At 38.9% G+C, this 8,036-nt stretch overlaps 1 pseudogene; it reads left to right on the top strand.

The window, feature by feature from the left end:
- The first annotated feature begins 6,370 nt into the window (after window positions 1-6,370).
- The window catches only part of LOC137640803 (uncharacterized), a 2,018-nt pseudogene continuing 352 nt past the window's right edge, over window positions 6,371-8,036 (top strand).

The following is an 8,036-nucleotide window of genomic DNA, read 5'->3' as shown; positions in this document are numbered from 1 at the left end:
CGTCCAATTTCCAAAACTCTTATATTATATAAAGTTTCTAAATGTCTTTTGGCAAAACGTCCCCATAGGTTTGCCTTCAGGTAATCATCTGTTCCCTAGTTTGCAATTTGATTTTCGAAGGGACTTGAAGCATGGGATTCCCTTCTTACAATCTACAATATTGTATAGAAATCCCTTGATTGTGGTCAGGAAGTTCGCATGATTGGCTGCCTTTGACCATGTTCATCATAAGGCCGTTGTTTTCAAATCCAAGCAGTTGGGGGTGGGAAAGTCGTCTATTAGCATTATTATTGAATATTCGACTAATAGATCACAAAGAGGCAAAGAGTTGATGTTGATGGTGTTCCTAATGGTAGTGTTCTTTGCCAATTTCTTTTTCATACTATATACACATGACATTTGTTTTGGCATACAAAACAAGTTTGTTGCATATGCAGATGAGTATACACTCTTTGCATCAATTCCATCGCCTGATTAAAGATATGGGGTTGCTGAATCCATAATAGAGATCTAGCTAAAATTAGTTCCAGATATAAATTATGAGGCATGAAGATAAATCATAACAAAACTCAAAGTATGATTGTAAGTAGTTCAAGGAATGTGGCTCTTCAACTTCCGGATCTCAGCATTGATATTGTTTCTTTAACTTTGTGTGACAACCTTTTAGGTGTGATTCTCGACAGCGAATTCCCTTTTAACAAACAAATTGTTTGTGTCTCCTTCAATTGCACAAAAATAGCTTATTGAGAAAGTCTTTTAAGATTTTCAGTGATCAATCTATTCTCAAGCAGTGATTTAATTTTTTTATTCTACCTTGTTTAGATTAATGCTCTCCTGTTTGGTCTTCAGTTGCTGATGCTCATCTTAGTTTCTTGTACAAGAACTTACAGGCTATTGAATTTCGTATTCCTGATCTCGATATTATTGTTTGGCAACATCGTTTAATGAGTTCGTTATACATGTTGCATAAGATTTTTCATAATTCAGATCATTCCTTACGTTCAGATCTTCCCGGACAGTTCCATCCTTTTCGTAATGCTAGGCATGCAGTTAATTCTAATAGTCAGGCCTTCTCCATCATGAGGCTCAATACTACACAGTATTCTAAAAGTTTTATTCCAGCTATGACCAAGTTGTGGAATGATCTTCCTAATCTGGTAGTTGAATCGGTAGAACTTTAAAGGTTCAAACTTCAAATGTTTTTATGTTGAAAACGCTGTCATAAGTCTTTTTATAATTCATATATGAAATTTCTGTTTTGATGTAGTTTTTGTTTTTTAGATATTCAATTTTAATTGTTCATTACTTCAAATATAGTTTATTTATTTCCTTATTTCCTTCCCTCTCCGGGCTATTTTTCCTTGTTAGAGCCCTTGGACATATAGTATCTTGCTTTTCCAACTAGATTTGTTGCTTAATAATAATAATAATAATAATAATAATAATAATAATAATAATAATAATAATAATAATAATAATAATAATAATAATAATAATAATAATAATAATAATAATAACGATTGTAATCTATAATCCATGGACCCTCAAAGTGTTTTAAGTCACTCAAGAGGATTCCTTGGATGGAGAATTCTATAGATATAGAAAACCAAGAGCTAACTAAAGTTAAGGAATAATTCCGTGCATTTTGTATGTTACTGCAGTCATAACATAGAAATTGAATAGCAATGCAGTTTTTTCCAATGTTAATGTTTCAGCCTTCTGGTTTTTTGTAGCACCACGGAGGTTGAAACACATCTTAATCTGAGCTGGCATGCACCAGCGATAGCAAGACTTGCGTCCTGCCAGGCTTTTTTTTTTTTCTTTTTTTTTTTTTTTTTTTTTTTGTATATGGGGAGTCCTCTTCAGAAAAGGCTTTCCCCTGATATCAGATTTAAGGATTTACCTTTAACACTTAAATAATTTCTTTATTTACCCTGACCATATAATGGCACGGGAGGCTATGGTTTTTCTGCATGTGCCATTTTCACGGATTTCCAGGATTTGACACAGCCCTTGCTTCCCCGGATTTGTAATGCCCAATGTTTTCCTGGTCCATTTATTTTCTCAATTCACCAAATTACCAATTTAAAATAGGGAAACTTTTTTTACGATATTTGAGAAAAGTGTATGATAGCTTTAATTAACAGGCTTCAGTAACGTAAACACTGTTGACTTTTTTCTGATTTTATATTAAAGATTGCAGATATTATTGTTAAGTGTCAATTTCTAAATTCCCTACGCAAAATTGAAGAAAAACGTTTTGGTTTTAAAGTGATACATTAAACTATTCAAACCTCTACGTTCCTCGGTAAAAAAAATATTTCATCCATCTAGACTATTGTTTATTTTTTTTAGTCGCCCATTAAACAAGTTACTTTCATCTTTGTTTCATTAAAGTAAACACCTCTAATAAACTGTGATATTCTTTCATCGTAAAATATATCTTGCACATTTATTTTCCATAACAGTTCTTTTGGTTCATTAGAATAATGAAAGATTTCCCTCTAGTGATTCTTATTAGTGTATTTATATGCTCGTAAATCTGTATTTTACCTTTATGAGTTATGGCAATACATATCATATTGTTATTTTGGTCAACCATTACATATCATAGATTATTCATCTGTTTAATTCGACACCATAAGATAAAGCGCTATGAGTCGAATAGTTCCCGAATTTTCTAACTTATAACAGGTCCTTTTCGTACTTTCATCTTTAATGAAAGTAGTAAGGTAGTAAGGTAACATTTTTATGTTGACCTATAGCAGGGTAAAGTTCGGTGTATTAACTTTCAAGATAAATATCTTTGTTTTTTAATAAATAATTTTAATGGAAATAAGAGAAACTCTTGAATGAAGAATTCAGCGAAAAAAATTTAAAATGGTTTACTTCTAATATTGTCAAGAGTTTAAAAAAAAAACTCAAGGTTTAGATGTCCTTCCAGAAAAGTAGATTGTAATTATAGATGATCTTATACAAGCCTAACATGGCATAAAGGTATGGTACTAATATTAGAAAATGAATGGTTCTAGAAAGCTTTATAGAACTACGAACCCATAACTATTTTTTTTATACAATTGACTTATCTAAACTATTTTTCTGGAGTTTTCAATATAAGAGTTGCCAATTATAATATATTTAAAAGGATATATTACAATGAGTAGATGTACGATTTTAAATAGTTGCAATTCATAGATATGAATGATACAAGACTTTGGATCTGGTGAGTATTCCAGTCATGTGGAAAGTTCTTGTCTGTAGTGTAATCCTTATCAATCTAATTGATATGTTTCATACAGATATAAGTAATGTCATGTTGATTGATCATGCATTTATAGATTTCTTTCTATAACTATATTATTCGATATTAATTTATATCATATTTTTTAGTACGTTTGATTCTGCCTGATAACTAAACTACGAGGATTATACTGCGCGTGTCTCACACACGCTGGTACACTGTAACGGCATTTCCTTTCTTTTATACCTTGCCTCCCCGTGCATTAGTTTGTTCGATATTTCTGTGACGTTCTTGCTCGCAAGTGCTTGTATATAAGCTTATTGTTTGTTCAATGAAGTTTGGGTTCAACCCTCTCACCTCTCTGTTATAACCTAGCATCTCATTCACACAAGATTGTTCGATAACCTGATGATAAAAATTATCATTACATCTGAGGACAACTTGTTAAACATAATTTAAAAAACCAGATTGGGGATGAAGAGGAGCGGCAAAGGTTCCGTGGTTCTCTCCTTCATTCCTAGAGAAGAAAATGTGTAGGAAAAGTTTCTGGAAATTAAAATGTTTATGTCATTAGGAGTAGCGAAAATATCTTCAAAGTTTTTTGACCCACTTACTCAGACTTACTTTGTGGAAACTTCAAACATTCTCAAGTAAGGTCATCAAATAAAGGTTTTCATCATCTTTCCTTATATCAAAAGAACTGGATTCTTAATTTAGAGAGATAATTTTGGATATTCTGATCTATTTATCTTTTGTTGGAAAAAACTAACTTTCAAGAAATACCTCTCACGACTGTTGGCGTACCCATTCTTCTGTAACTACCCATCATAATTATGATTGGAAATTATTTATATCCAGTTAAGAGGACAGGATCCGTTACCAACTAATATGCCGTAAGTGGAACGTAATTATGTTTAGCTGTATCTAACCTACTTATCCTTTTACTTCTTGCGTAAACGACTTACCTTAAAATATCACCTATATTTAGAAAATGGATTGTTAGAAGATAAGTTATGCTATGTTCAAATAATTTTTTTAGGGTAATTACTCCATTCTCACATCATTTGGTATATGGTGCCAGAGAGGGAAAAAAATGTTTTTTGGCCAACTTCGACTTGGTTTGAGACAATGGCTTAAGGCGATTCACTCTGCACCGTCACATCACGTCATGTCACCGTTCCGTCAACCGTGCTATATATTCACACTATTCATCACGCCACCGTCTCATCACGTGTCGTCATCGTTCTGTCAAAGTTTCTTCGATGTAAATAAATAGCTGTGTTCACACTAAACGGTTCGTCACCGTCACAGACCCATCACATCACTGCACCGCCATGGCACGGATTCTATCCAAGAATATTTTGACGTGACGTGATATGATGTGACGTGACAGTGCAGTGTGAATCAAACTTTACTAAGGTGCCAACAGCACTAGGGACGGCTGAGTACGTCTATTAATGGAGAGCTATTTGCCTGGAATGTACTGGTGACTTTCCATTTATTTATACGCCTCGTTATGAAAAGAAAGGGTTGTTAACTCTTTGATGATCTTTTGAATAAGGAATATGACGAAAATATGCCAAGTGAAGTTTTTATGACTTTAAGATTGGGCTAAAGATTCTCAACTATATTCAGCACTGTCACTGAGAACCCATTACCTGATTAACCAGTAGTTCATCGACTCGTTTTCGAACAACTTTTAGGGGCTGACAATATTCAAGTGGCCCTGTTCGATTTCGGACAATCTTTGACGACGACGAGGTTTCTCTCTCTCTCTCTCTCTCTCTCTCTCTCTCTCTCTCTCTCTCTCTCTCTCTCTCTCTCTCTCTCTCTCTCTCAGGATTTGGCAAACAAAAAATAAATAAAAATGAAACAAAAATTAATCCTCCACAACATTTTTCATGTATTTCCTCTACGACAAAGTTTCAAGAGAGCACTCTTCCTCCTTCGGAAAGCAAGCAAGGCGTGCCTGAGGAGCTAAAAACACACGGAAAAGTATTTTGTATTGTGTTTTTGTTTATAAGCTCAAAATTACTGACACGACACAAACCCCCCCATTTTTCACCATACATATTTTAATTGTTATTATTATTATTAAAATTATTATTATTATTATTATTATTATTATTATTATTATTATTATTATTATGTTTATAAGTGTCTGTGAGTGGTTTTGGTGTATGGCTGTTTGGGCGCACTGTTGTATTGGGATTGTTATACATGGGTAGTGTTTCGTTTAAAAAAAAAAAAAAAAAAAAAAAAAAAAAAAAAACGGCAAGGATAACGTAGTGGAGGTGAGGTGTGTTCCTGGAGAAGGCAGAAGGTGGCAGTAGTCCTGGAGAGTTCATACCAGTCACGGCCGTTGCCGTCCTCTTGTAACCCTTTCAACTAATATATTAAAGAGAAAACTCAACGTGTTGTCTCACTTTTACCACAAGTTATCTAGGCGTTATAGAGGCTGTTAAATTCGACCTGAAGCTGATTCTGGAGTATCACGGCAGCGGTGCTAAGTCAGTGGTGGAGTGGCTGGAAAAACTGGAACTAGTGTGCAAACTCCAAGGCGTCAATGATGTGGCGAGCATGATTCCACTGCGCCTCACTGGTGGCACCTTCGCTGTCTACCTACAGCTGGCAGAGTCTGACAGGAAGTCTCATGAGAAAGTGAAGAAGGTGTTGTTGGCCGCGTTTGCTGCTGATCCGTATGTGGCATACAACCAGTTCATCAACAGGAGGCTGCGCATAGGAGAGTTGCCGGACGTATACTTGGCTGACCTACGGCGTCTGGCAACTATTCGGTGGAATGACTGACAAGGGCCTGGCCCGTGCCTTCGTGGCTGGGCTACCGGAGGAGGTGTGTCAGCTGTTAAGGGCCGGGTCTTCTATGGACCAGATACTGACACGGGTGAGGGCAGTCCTTAGGGATGACGGTGCAATGGTGTCATCTGAAACCAGCCTGGTTGGCATAACCAGCCCTGGCACTGAGCAGTGTGCGGCTGTTACGCGGCAACGATGTTTTGTGTGTGGTGGTCCGAATCATGTCGCCAGGGGCTGTTTGGCTCGCCACCGGGGGGATGGAGAAAGTGATGAGACAGGAGTCAGGGGATTGAGACTTTCCCATCGCAAAGTAAGATGCTATCGTTGTGGTGTTACTGGCCACTTTGCGTCCGCTTGTTCGGCAAACAAGCACGGAGAGGGGGCATCAGCGCCAGCCTCCTCTCACGCCCGTCAGTGAAGGTGGCGCTACCAAGTGCTGTAATAATTGTTGGGGGCGTGTCGTGTCATGTGTCGGTGGATACCGGGTGCTCCAGGAGCATTGCTCACGTCTCCTACGTGGACAAAAGACAGTGTAAGCATGGTTACTGTGAGCTGGGAGGAGTGGTAGTTTGAGGGAACGGGCCTCGTGCGTATTCAGCTGAGCAGTGGGGTCTCTGCTGATGTGCGTGTGTGTGTAAATGCCACGGAGCCCTTGGGCTACACGTTCATCCTTAGTATGGATGCTATAAAAGCACTTGTAGGAGTCACAGTTGATGCGCAGGGTGAGGTAAGTCTCATTAATGGGCCTGTGTTGTGTGCCGCAGTCAGCACCATGTTGAGAGTTGATGAGCATGACTTCAGTGCCAGCTATGATCCTGAGATTAAATGCTGGACAGCAGCTTGGAAGTGGGCAGATAACAAGGAGCCGAGTGTTTTACAGAATAAAGTGGAAACCTACCCCGTCCCTCAAGAGGCAAGGCATCTGTATGAAGAGGAACTCCAGGCATGGATATGGGATGGTTGGTTAGTGCCGTATGACGAGACCAAGTATGGTAAAGCTAAAGGCCTGATTCCACTCTTGGCAGTCATGCAGCACAACAAAGGGAGGGTGCACCCTGTGATGGACTTCAGGGAGCTTGACGCCCACATCAAAGCCTTCACCGCAGAATGTGACGTGTGTGCGGAAAGGCTGCGGGAGTGGAGGAGGCAAGAAGTGAATACGACTGTGATAGACCTAGCCAAGGCCTACCTGCAAATTAGGATTCACCCAACCCTGTGGCCTTATCAGACATTATGCTTCAATGGCCAAAGGTACTGCCTGACTCGGTTGGGTTTTGGTCCTAATATGGCCTTATTAATAATGAGGGCAGTCTTGAGCTTTGTCCTCGCTCAAGACCAGGTTGTGAAGAGAGAAATATCAGCCTATATTGATGACATTTTTGTCAATGAAGATCTTGTTAAGGCCACCCACATGAAAGCACATCTGCAGATGTTCGGGCTAACGAGTAAACCGCCCAAACGTCTTGTTGAGGGGGCATGAGTGCTAGGCCTAAGGGTCTAGGGGGATCATCGAGGACTGTTCTGGAAAAGAGATAACGAGATGAATGAAGTACCTAAGGAGCTTACACAAAGGTCTATTTCTTCCTACTGTGGCAAGCTGGTGGGTCACTACCCCATGTGTGGTAAGCTGCGGGTGGCAACGGCATTTGTCAAGAGGAGAGCCATTGAAGTAACACAGGGATGGAACGATGTCATCAAAGGTGGAGAAATAAGAGCATTTCTGGAGGAAGTTTTTGAAAAAGTCAGAGAAAGTGACCCCGTGAGAGACCGATGGAGTGCCAGCTGTAGCGAGGCCAAAGTTTGGGTGGACGCCAGCTCCATAGCACTCGATGTCGAGGTGGAATTCAATGGGAGCATTGTTGAAGTTGCTAGCTGGCTACGAAAGGATGATTCGTGCCACATAAACATGGCCGAGTTAGACGCTATTATAAAAGGACTGAACCTTGCACTCGCCGGGGAGGTCAAGGAAGTGGAAGGGATC

The sequence above is a fragment of the Palaemon carinicauda genome, chromosome 5, assembly GCF_036898095.1.
Source record: "Palaemon carinicauda isolate YSFRI2023 chromosome 5, ASM3689809v2, whole genome shotgun sequence".
Lineage (NCBI taxonomy): Eukaryota > Metazoa > Arthropoda > Malacostraca > Decapoda > Palaemonidae > Palaemon > Palaemon carinicauda.
The sequence above is the reverse complement of the archived record's forward strand: the minus strand, read 5'-3'. Positions and strand labels throughout refer to the sequence as shown.